Source organism: Camarhynchus parvulus, chromosome 27 (genome assembly GCF_901933205.1).
Source record: "Camarhynchus parvulus chromosome 27, STF_HiC, whole genome shotgun sequence".
Classification (NCBI taxonomy): Eukaryota; Metazoa; Chordata; class Aves; order Passeriformes; family Thraupidae; genus Camarhynchus; species Camarhynchus parvulus.
Window position 1 is genome coordinate 4,948,502 of NC_044597.1, and position 11,717 is coordinate 4,960,218.

The 11,717-nt window shown below is 47.2% G+C and overlaps 1 non-coding gene across 1 annotated transcript; it reads right to left on the reverse strand.

Annotated features, from left to right (window-relative positions):
• Positions 1 to 2,063: 2,063 nt before the first annotated feature.
• TRNAQ-UUG lies at positions 2,064 to 2,135 on the reverse strand. The gene has a single exon. It is a non-coding gene; the product is annotated as a tRNA-Gln (tRNA).
• Between the last annotated feature and the right edge of the window lie 9,582 nt (positions 2,136 to 11,717).

An 11,717-nucleotide genomic window follows, 5' to 3' on the forward strand; every position in this document is an offset into this window, starting at 1 on the left:
GATCCCACCTGGAGCGCTTTTAGTGCCCCAAAATCCCAAGGAAATCCCTCTGGATCCCACCTGGAGCGTTTTCGTGCCCCTAAATCCCAGGAAATCCCTCTGGATCCCAAGGAAATCCCTCTGGATCCCACCTGGAGCTCTTTTACTGCCCCTGGATCCCAAGGAAATCCCTCTGGATCCCAAGGAAATCCCTCTGGATCCCAGGAAATCCCTCTGGATCTAACCTGGAGTGCTTTTCCTGCCTCTGGATCCCAAGAAATCCCTCTGGATCCCACCTGGAGCACTTTTAGTGCCCCAAAATCCCAAGGAAATCCCTCTGGATCCCAAGGAAATCCCTCTGGATCCCAAGGAAATCCCTCTGGATCCCACCTGGAGCTCTTTTCCTGCCCCTAAATCCCAGGAAATCCCAAGAAATTCCCTCTGCATCCCACCCAGACCACTTTTCCTGCCCCTAAATCCCTGCCCGGCCTCACCGCGGGCCAAAGGCGCTCCCGACACCCTAAAAACGAGAGGAGAAGACAGAAAAAGCGGATTTTCCTCAAGCAGGGAGTCCCCCCTGCAGCCGGAGCCCCGTCCCCGCACTCCCTGACCCCCAAAAAACCCCAAAAGAGCCCAAAATCGAGGTGGTTTTTGTTCTTTCTCGCAGACGCTCAATAAACCCGCCAGCACCACCACGGCCTCTGTTTCTTGCAGGAAATACTCTCCAAAAAATAGAATTGATGGGCTTTATTTTTGCTCTAAAGTGGATTTTATTTGCCTTTTTTAAAATTCTATTTTATTTAGCTGCAGACCTCACAGTCCTAAGAGCTGGCTTGCGACTGATGTTATTATTTTAATGCTCCAATAATTATATTTTTTTTGGCTTTAAAACTTGGGTGCACAGTGGGGCTGAATCCTGCTTTTCGGTGGGGTTTTTGATGGTTCTGCTGGGGTTTTTTTGGGGCAGAATCCTATTTTTTGATGGATTTGGTGAGGTTTTTATGGGGGGTGATGGAGGTGAATGTGAGATGCTCCGTAATTAATTTGGGGCGCACCCAAAGGTGCTGCTTTTTCTCCTGGACACAGCTCCAAGAGAAATTCAGGCTATTTAGATTTAAAAAATAAAAATAATAGTATATTCTTGGCCCTGAGGCAATCGGCTCCACCGGGGCCTGAGCTGCCCCTAATCCGGGGCGATAACCAGGCCGAGGCCGGAGGGGATTGACCGGTTAATCGATGTTAAAAGGCTGGGAACGTGCGTCAGAGCCGGCTAAGCCGCCTCTGAGGGGATTCGGGACAATGCCGGCCCCACAGCGCCTCAGGGCACGGCCGCAGGGGCCGCGCAGCGTTGTGAGGGCTCGAACCCGCCATGAGGGGTCCCGCCATGAGGGCCCCGGGCGGCTGACGGGGAGGCGGGCCAAAGTGCGCTCCCAGCCAATAGAAACGCGGGATTGGCAGAGTGACATCCGGTCAGCCAATCAACGATGGAGAACGGAGGGCGCGAACCGGCTCCTGGGGGATTGGTGAAGTGGGAGGCGGTACAAAGGAAGGTCGCAGCCAATAGAAACGCGATATTGGGAGAGTGACACTAGATATAGCCAGTCAGCGATGGAAAACGGAGCGCACGAAACCCCCTCGGGAGGTACGGATTCCGGAAGGAGTAGGCGGTGCAAAGAGCGCTCTCAGCCAGTAAAAATCGGAGCTTGTGAGGGTGACAGACCGAACAGCCAATCAGCGTTGGAAAACAGAGACGGCGATTCTCCCCGGAGGGCTCCGGGCCTCGCAGGTGGAAGGCGGGGCGAAGCGCTCAGCCAGCCAATAGAAATACAGGATTGCCAGAGTGACATCCTGCTCAGCCAATCAGCTGTGGAACACGGAGAGTGCCCTCCGGCTTCCATCAGCCGCCTTTCTCCCGCGCCTGCGCCGTGAAGCGCGGGCGCCCACGGACAAAATGGAGCGCGGCGGGCTCCGGTGCGGCCCCGGTGCTCCCGGTGCGGCCCCCGCCACCTCTCACCCTCCTCCGCTCCTTTCCTGTCCCCTCCTCGGCCCCGGGGCGGCGGCGGCGGCAGGCAAAAAGAAGCACGAGGTCCCACCGAGATTTGAACTCGGATCGCTGGATTCAAAGTCCAGAGTGCTAACCATTACACCATGGGACCGCTGGGTGTACCGGGAGGCGCCGCGCGCCCTCCCTATCCCTCCGCCCGCGGGAAATAGTCCCGGGCTCCTCCTGCCCGGGAATTTCGGGAATTTCAGGAATCCCGAAACATTCCCGGCCCTCAAAACCTCCTGGAATCCCGGTACCGCCGCCCTTCCACCCGCTGGGCCAGCCTCCAGCGCCGCCGCTCTGATTTCCACCTTTATTTTTGTATTTTTTACTCATGTTTGGATTTTAAACTTATTTCTGTCTTTATTCCTCTGGCGTTTTCCCCTTATTTCTCCCCCTTTCTTTCTCCGTTTTCCTCTATTTCCCACTTTATTTATTTTCCACTTATTCGCATGTTTTTCCTCTATTCCCCCTTTCTTTCTCTGTTCCCCTTTTATTTCTCCTTTTCCCCACTCTATTTCCCCTTATTTCCCTATTTTACTTCCCTATTTTCCTTCTATTTCCCTTTTCCTCCCCCTCTCAATTTCTCTTTATTTATTTAATTTGGTTTCTCCTTTAACGTTTCCCCATTTATTTTTCCTCTGCTCTCTGTTTCCCCTTTAATTTCTCTATTTCCCTTCCATTTTCCTCTCTTTATTAATTTTTCTCCTCTAGTTCTTATTTATTTTCCTATTTATCCTCTCTTCCCCCTTTTCTTTTTGCTTCCCCCTCATTTTTTCCCTTCTATTTCCCACTTTTCAGAGTTTTATCCTCTATTTCCCTTCCATTTCCCCCTCTATTCCCCGATTTTCCCCGTTTATTTCCCCTTTTCCCTTTATCACCTCTTATTCCTCTTTCCCCTCTATTTTTTCTTTATTTCCCCCTCAATTCCTTTTTTGCAATTTCTCCTTTTATTTTTTCCCTCCCATTTCTTCCTCTCTTCCCTTTATTTTGTCTTCCTCCCCATTTCCCCTTTAATTTTCCCATTTTTCCCGTTTCTTTCCCAATTTCCCCTCCATTTTCCTTTATTTCAATTTTCCCCTTTTTTTTTCTTCCCTCCTCATTTTCCCCTAATTCCTCAATTTTCTCCTTTTTCCCCCTCCCCAATCCCACAAATCCACACAAACACTTGGAAAATTTTATATATATTTTTTTTTTTGCTTCTTTCTCTGTTTTTGCTCTTTTATTTTTTCACAGCGAAACAGCGGAAACAAAGCGATTTGTGGCCAAAAAAAAGGTGAAAACAACTCAAAAAAGAGGCAAAACAACATCTCAGAAATCACAATTTTTACCTAAAGAGCCGAAATTTCCTGGGGAAAGCAGCACATTCGGATGCTCCCGAAATTCAGCTCCATCCCCCCTCCCCACCTGCTGCCATCACCACCCAAAAAAAAAAAACCCCAAACCAATGGAAAAATAGAAAAAAAATCGAATTATCAACGTGGATTCCCCCAGCCCTGCAGGGAGGCCGGAGGGGTGAGAGGGAAGGAGGAAAAATCCAAGGAAAACCAAAAAAAAAAAGGAGGAAAATTGAGTATTAAAAATAAGAATAAAATTAAAAGAATAAAAATTAAAAATAAGAAAAAAACCTAAAAATAAAAATAAAAATAAAAAAAAAAAATAAAATCAGTCACAGCCCAAATCTGCTGGGGCTGGTGAGGTCTGGAGCTTCCAAGGACTCAAAAATCACTTTCCTCAATGGAAAGCAATCCCATAAATCCTATTTTTTTAAATCTTTTTTTTTTTTTTTTTTAAATCCTATTTTTTTTTTAAAGAACGTTTTCTTTGGAAAAAGTGTAATTTTTTTTTCTATTTTAATTTTCTTTACTTCTTTTAAAACTTTTTTTTTTCTTTTCCTTTTTAACTTTTTTAAATTTTTTTTTTTTTTAAATTTAATTTTTCTTCTTTCCCTAAAACTACGCCCGGGGAGTCGCCCCTACCTAGAGTCACCTATGGCTAAGAGGTAGATAAAAAAATCGGGATTGGGTGGGGATGAGGATTCCTGGGATCGTTCCTGGGATTTTTCCTGGATCGTTCCTGGGATCATTTTCGGGATTTTTCCTGGATCGTTCCCGGGATCATTCCTGGGATCATTCTGGGATCATTTTTCGGGATCGTTCCTGGGATAATTTTTTGGGATCGTTCCTGGGATCATTCCCAGGATTTTTCCAGGATCGTTCCTGGGATCATTTTTGGGATTGTTCCTGGATCATTCCCAGGATCATCCCTGGGATCGTTCCTGGGATCATTCCCAGGATTTTTCTAGGATCATTCCCGGGATCATTTTCGGGATTGTTCTTGGATCATTCCTGGATCATTCCTGGGATCATTCCCGGGATTTTTCCAGGATTGTACCTGGGATCATTTTTTGGGATCGTTCCTGGATCATTCCTGGATCGTTCCCGGGATCATTTTTTGGGATCATTTTTTGGGATCATTCCCAGGGTTATTCAGGATCATTCCTGGGATCGTTCCCGAGGTCATTCTGGGATCATTTTCGGGATCGTTCCTGGGTTATTCCTGGGATCATCCCTAGGATCATTTTTTGGGATCGTTCCTGGGATCATTTTTCAGGATCGTTCCTGGGATCATTTTTGGGATTGTTCCAGGATCGTTCCTTGGATCATTCCTGGGATCATTCTCAAGATCATTCCTGGGATCATCCCTGGGGTTGTTCCAGGATCGTTCCTGGGGTTGTTCCCGAGGTCATTCCTGGGATCATTTTTGGGATCATTCTGGGATCATTCTGGGATCATTTTCAGGATCGTTCCCGATGTTGTTCCAAAGTCATCCCTGGGATCATTCCCAGGATCATTCCCAGGATCGTTCCTGGGATCATTTTCTGAGATCGTTCCTGGATCATTCCTGGATCGTTCCCGGGATCATTCCTGGATCGTTCCTGGGATCATTTTTTGGGATCGTTCCTGGGATCATTCCCAGGGTTGTTCAGGATCATTCCTGGGATTGTTTCCGAGGTCATTCTGGGATCATTTTCGGGATCGTTCCTGGGATCGTTCCTTGGATCATTCCTGGGATCATTCTCAAGATCATTCCTGGGATCATCCCTGGAGTTGTTCCAGGATCGACCCTGGGATCATTCCTGGGGTTGTTCAGGATCATTCCTGGGATTGTTCCTGAGGTCATTCCTGGGATCATTTTTGGGATCGTTCTTGGATCATTCCCAGGATTGTTCCTGGATCATTCCCGGGATCATTCTGCGGTTGTTCAGGATTGTTCCTGGAATCATTTTCAGGATTGTTCCTGGGATCATTCCCAGGGTTGTTCCAGGATCATCCCTGGGATCATTCCTGGGATAATTTTCAGGATCGTTCCTGGGATCATTCCTGGGATCATCCCTGGGATCATTTTTGGGATCATTCCTGGGATTGTTCCTGGATCATTTCCGGGATCATTCCTGGAATCATCCCCGGGATCATTTTTGGGATTGTTCCCGGGGTTGCCCCAGGATCTTTCCCGGGATCATTCCTGGGATCATCCCTGGGATCATTTTCAGGATCATTGCTGGGATCGTTCCCGGGATCATTTTTGGGACCGTTCCTGGATCATTCCTGGGATTATTTTTGGGATCATTCCTGGGGTTGTTCCAAGATCATCCCTGGGATCATTCCTGGGATTGTTCCAGGATCATTCCAGGAATCATTCCCGGGATCATTCCCAAAATCATTCCCAAAATCGTTCGGGATCATTCCTGGGATCATTCTTGGAGTCGTTCCTGGGATCATTCCCGGAATCATTCCCGATGTCATTCCCAGCTCCGCGGGCGCTGCGCGTTCCGGACTCTCGGGATCATCTCCCGCTCCCCTCCCGTTTCCCGGGATCTCCCTGATCCCAAATCTGGAGCAGCGGGGTCGTGCATTAAGGCCGAGTTTCCTCCTGGAATCCCGTGGAATTCTCCATCCCAAGTGAAGCCAAGGAGCCGATGGGATCCTGAGGATGAGTTCCCGCCCTGGTTCCGGCGGATCCCGTGGATTTCCCGGGATTTAATTCACCCCGAGAGGCGCCTCTGGCACAGGTCAAGGTTGGATTTCCTCCTGGAATTCCACGGAATTCTCCATCCCAAGCGGGAGCTGGACGTGCATCCAAGGAGGCGATGGAATTTGGGGTTGATCGCGGATTCCTGAGGATGAATTCCTGCCCTGGTTCCGGTCGATCCCGTGGATTTCCCGGGATCAGCCGTGGGAGAGGAGACGTTCCCTGCTCGGGATCAGCTCTTCCTGCCCTGAAAATTCCCTGCCCCAAAAATCATCCCATTCCCGGGATCCCAAAAACCATCCCAATGCGGTATCCAGGAGTCCATCCCATTCCCAGGGTCCAGGAATTCATCCCATTCTCAGGATCCCAAAAACCATCCCAATGCCGGGATCCGGGAATCCATCCCATTCCCGGGATCCCAAAAATTCATCCCATTCCTGGGATCCCAAAAACCATCCCAATGGGATGGGATGGGATGCGATCCCAAAAATCCATCCCATTCCCAGGGTCCAGGAATCCATCCCATTCCCAAGATCCCAAAACCCATCCCAATGCTGGGATCCAGGAATCCATCCCATTCCTGGGATCCCAAAAATTCATCCCATTCCTGGGATCCCCAAAACCATCCCAATGGGATGGGATGGGATCCCAAAAATCCATCCCAAAGCTGGGATCCAGGAATTCATCCCATTCCCGGGATCCCAAAACCCATCCCAATGCTGGGATCCAGGAATCCATCCCAGAAATCCTCCTGGACCATCCCAGAATCCTCGCAGTCCAGGAGAGCTTCCCATGCCCCCTTGGATCCATCAGAGCATTCCCAGATTCCAGCAGAACATCCCAGCCCGGCTCATCCCATGATTTATTTTTTCTTTTTCCCTCCGTCTCATTCCATGATTTTGGCTCCAAGAGCTCCTGGGGATTCCTGTCCCGCAGAAAAACCTGGGAATTCCGGCCCGTGGATAAAGAGCCGGGATGCAGCAGGTGCCGGAGAATTTTCCAGGGGATTTTTGGGAATTCTCCCACCTTGCCGCCCTTCTGGAATGTTCCAGAGCCTTCCCAAAATTCCTCCTCCAGCGGGGAAGGTCCCTGCGGCTCTGAGGTAGTTCCAGGTGTGTGATCCCGGCTGGAAACGCTTCCCAAAAAAAAACCCAAAAAACCAAAACCAGGAAAAATTCCAGGAGGGAAAAGCCTCGGGATGGTTCCGGAATCTCATCCGCCAGAAAACGTGGGGAAAAATCCAAACAAGCTTTTCCCGGAATTCCGCTTTTCCCTGGATTTCTTGGAACAGAGGGAGCAGATGGAGGAGTCCTGTGGGACTGGGAATTTTTCCTCATTTTTCCATTCCAAGCTTGATCCGTCTCATTCCCATTTTCCTTTTTGGGGAATTTTTCCTCATTTTTCCATTCCAAACTGGATCCGTCTCATTCCCATTTTCCTGCTGGTTTTTGGGGAATTTTTCCTCATTTTTCCATTCCAAGCTTGATCCGTCTCATTCCCATTTTCCTTTTTGGGGAATTTTTCCTGTTTTTCCATTCCTGTCCGGATCCACCTGATTCTCATTTTCCTGCTGGTTTTTGGGGAATTTTTCCTCATTTTTCCATTCCAAGCCAGATCCACCTCATTCCCATTTTCCTGCTGTTTTTTAGGGAATTTTTCCTCATTTTTCCATTCCAGTCCGGATCCATCTCATTCCTATTTTCCCGCTTTTCCCAATTTTCCAGCTTTTTCCAGAGAAAAGCAGGAGATGCTCCGAGGTCTCTTCCTTCCCACGAATCTCTTGGACATAAATGAAATTTCCCTCTGGGAATTCCGACAGCGCCGACGGCGCCGGGAATGGGAAAAAATGCGAGAAAAGCACCAAAGATTCCCTGAAATTTTGGGATTTTAGGTCAGAAATCCCAGGGATGGGATGTGGGAATGGCTGTTCCTGGTTTTTAGCGCTGGGCTGGGAAATTTTGGGATCCCCGAAGCCGGGATTTGCCGGGAGTTTCAAGTATTCCAAACCGCCTTTCCCTGACAAAAAAATTCCAGGGAAAATCGGGAAAATCGGGAAAACGCCCCCGAGGGACGGGAGCTGCCGAACCCAAACCCGGCTCCTTTCACCCCAAATTTTTTGGGAATAAAACTCAGCGCTCCTCCCCTCCAAAGGGGGGATCCCACATTCCCCAATCCCAAATATTCGGGATGGGGAGGAGTCGTGGGGTGATGGGATTGGGGGAAACAGCACCAAAATTGGCTCGGTTGGATCATTTTGGGATATTTTTTGTCGAGTGTTTCATCCGAAAATTGGATTTTCCTGCAGGGCCAAAACAATGGGAAAAAAACGGGATTGTACCAAAAGAAAACAAAAAGGAAAATTGGGATTTCAGCAAGAAAAAAAATGGATTTCGTCAAGAAAAAAGGGGTTTTACCAAAAAAATTGGCATTTCTCCCCCCCCAAAAAAAGGGATTTTACCCAAAAAAAAAGGATTTTACCAGGAACAATCACCCTGTGAAGGTTTTGGAGCAGGGAGAGGCCGATCCCTGGCCGTGCTCGGGTCGGGAATTCTCCTCTCCCTCCTCCCTGTGCGTTTGTAGGGAATAAAAATCAGCTCCCACTTAATGAAGGAATTCATTAATTAATTTCTCTCCCTCCTCCTCCTCCATTTTTTAAAGTTATTTTTAATATTTTTAAGCATTTTTTTTCCCTTTTTTTTAAAAATTAGTTTTTCCTTTTTTTAAATAAATGTTTCTTTTTTAAAATTACTTTTTTTTCCTTTTTTTCTATATTATTTTTTTTCCTTTTAAAAATTATTTTTCCTTTTTTTAAAATTATTTTCCCTTTTTTTTAAAAATCGATTTTTCCTTTTGTTAATTAGAGTCGTTAATTCATTTTCTTTTTTTATTCATTTATTTTTTTTTTTTTTTTTTCCCTCGGTAAAACGGAGGCAAAAAAAAAATCTCTTTTAAAATAAAGGTTTTTTTGTGGTTTTTGTGGTTTTTTTACATTTTTTTATTTTAAATTTCACAGCACCATAGTGGAGAAGATGGATCCACCCCCCTGGAATTCCAGGAAAGTTGGGATCGCCTTGGGATTCTGGGATCTTTAGGAATTTTCTATCAAATATAGAAAAAAATCTCTTTATGGCTTCCGAGAGTGTGAAAAATAAAACCAGCACAAAAAACCCTTTTTTTAACCCCACTTTGCATAGAAAACGCTGCCCAGGAGTGGAAAAATTCCCAAAAAATTCCATGGATTTGGCTGGATCTGATTGGGAAAATCCTTTCAGCCAGTGCCGGCTTCGGGGTTGGATTTTACCCCTTGAAATTGCCAGAAATAATAAAAAATTTAATTTTTTTTTAAATCAAAAAAGGAAAAAATTCAAGTTTTTCCCAGCTGGGAAAACCAAATTTGGAATTTTTCCCCGGATTTTTTTGTGGTTTTTTTTGAGAGTGACGATGCCTGAGAGTCCTCAGAAATTCCTCAGCTGGCTGGGAAAGGGCACAAAAATTCCATAAAAAATATCAAAGCTAAGGAAGCTGCTGCCATCTTTTCCACTAGGTCCGGAATTCCCGACGTTCTCACCAGAACGCCCGGATTCTTCCATTAAAAACAAAAAAATTCCAAAAAAAAAAAAAAATTTCTCTTTTTTTTTTCTCTTTTTCATTAAAAAAATAAAATCTTCCCCGTTAGCACCTCTTATATAAAATATCAGCGAAAAGCCCCCGAAAAAACCCAAAACAAAGTGAAAACAACCCCCCCAAAAAAATCAGAATATTCCATAGCTGAGGTAATCACACCTGAGGTAGCTTTTTTTGAGCTTTTTTGTGGTTTTTTTTTTGTCATTCCCGGGGATTTTTTTGCCCTGGATTGGCAGAATTCCAGGGAATTCCCTCTGCCGCCTTCCCTTCCCTAAATCTGCTTTTCCTGCTGTTCCAGGAGGGTTTTTTTGGAGGATTTTCCCCCAAAATTCCTGCTGGGAAGGGCTGGGCTCCGTGAAATCGACAGCAAAAGCGTCAGGGCCGGGTTTGTCCCGAATTCCCGATTTTTAGACTCATCCCAATTTTCCTCCCATCACTCCCGGCCCTCAAAATTCATCCCAATTTCACTTTTTTTTTTTCACATTTTGCCCCAAATTCCCACTTTTTCACATCCCTGCTTTCCTTCCACCATTCCTGTCCCTCCAAACTCAGCCCAAATTTCCCCTTTTTCTCCCAAATTCCCTTTTTTTTTTTTTTTTTCCTCTTGGGGTCATTCCCAGCTTTTCCTCCAATTCCATCCCAATTTTCCTTTCCTGCCCTACCCTTCCAAATTTTGGGGGAAAAAGCCTGGAAAATCCCCTATTTTGGGGCTGGAATTCCCGGAGCCCAGCCCTCGGTGGGAATCAGCAGCTTCGGACCCTTTCCAAAATATTCCCAAAATCCCAAATCCTTCCAACCCCCCCGGAGTGCCGGGAATCAGCGCCCGCTGACATTCCTGAAATCCGCTTTTTTTGGGAACAGAGATTTTCCTGCAGAAATGAGGAATTTGGGGATATTTTTTTCCCTTTAAATCAGGAAAAAAACTTTCAATTTTAGCCCTTGATCTCAAATTTTTTTGGGAATTTTTTGGGGAATTTTTTCCCCCGCTGGAGGGGTTTGGGAATGAGGAGCCCCGGCTTTAAGCGGATTCAGAATTCCGGGGGATTTTCCTGCTCTTTTGGCCTCCCCCCAATCCCTCCTGCCCGGAATTCCCAAATTCTGGTGGTGGAGATGAGGAATTCCGTGGAGGGTGGTTTTTTTGTGGGGGGGGATGTGATTCCCAATGGAATTCCCAATGGAATTCCCAGTCCTGCCAGGGATGAGATTCCCAATCCCTGTGGAAGTGATTCCCAATCCCTGCACGTCCCCAATCCCTGCACGTTCCCAATCCCTCTCCATTCCTGATTTCTGTCCATTCCCAATCCCTGCACATTCCCAATCCCTGTCCGTTCTCAATCCCTCTCCATTCCCAATCCCTGCACGTTCCCGATCCCTGCCCATACCCGATCCCCACGGATTCCCAATCCCTGTCCATTCCTGATTTCTGTCCATTCCCAATCCCTGTTGATTCCCAATCCCTGCGGATTCCTGATCCCTGTGGTTTCCCAATCTCCATGGGTTCCCTGTCTCCCTGCACATTCCCGATCCCTGCACATTCCCAATCCCTGTCCATTCCCAGTCTCCTGCCCATTCCCGATTTCTGTCCATTCTCGATCCCCACAGATTCCCAGTCCCTATGGATTCCTGGTCTCCCTGCACATTCCCTATCCCTGTGGATTCTCGGTCTCCCCGCACATTCCCAATCCCTGTGGATGTCCGAACCCTCTCCATTCCCGATCCCTGTGGATTCTCTGTCTCTCTGCACATTCCCAATCCCTGCACATTCCCGATCCCTGCAGATTCCTGATCCCCGTCCATTCCCGATCCCTGCGGATTCCTCAGCCGTACACATTCCCAATCTCTACGGATTCCCTGTCTCCCTGCGGATTCCCAATCTCTGTGGATGTCTGATCCCCGTCCGTTCCCGATCCCTGTCCATTCCTGATCCCTGCCCATTCCCAATTCCTGCCCATTTCTGATCCCTGCAGATTCCCAATCCCTGCGCATTCCCAATCCCCACGGATTCCTGATCCCTGCCGATTCCCAATCCCTGTCCATT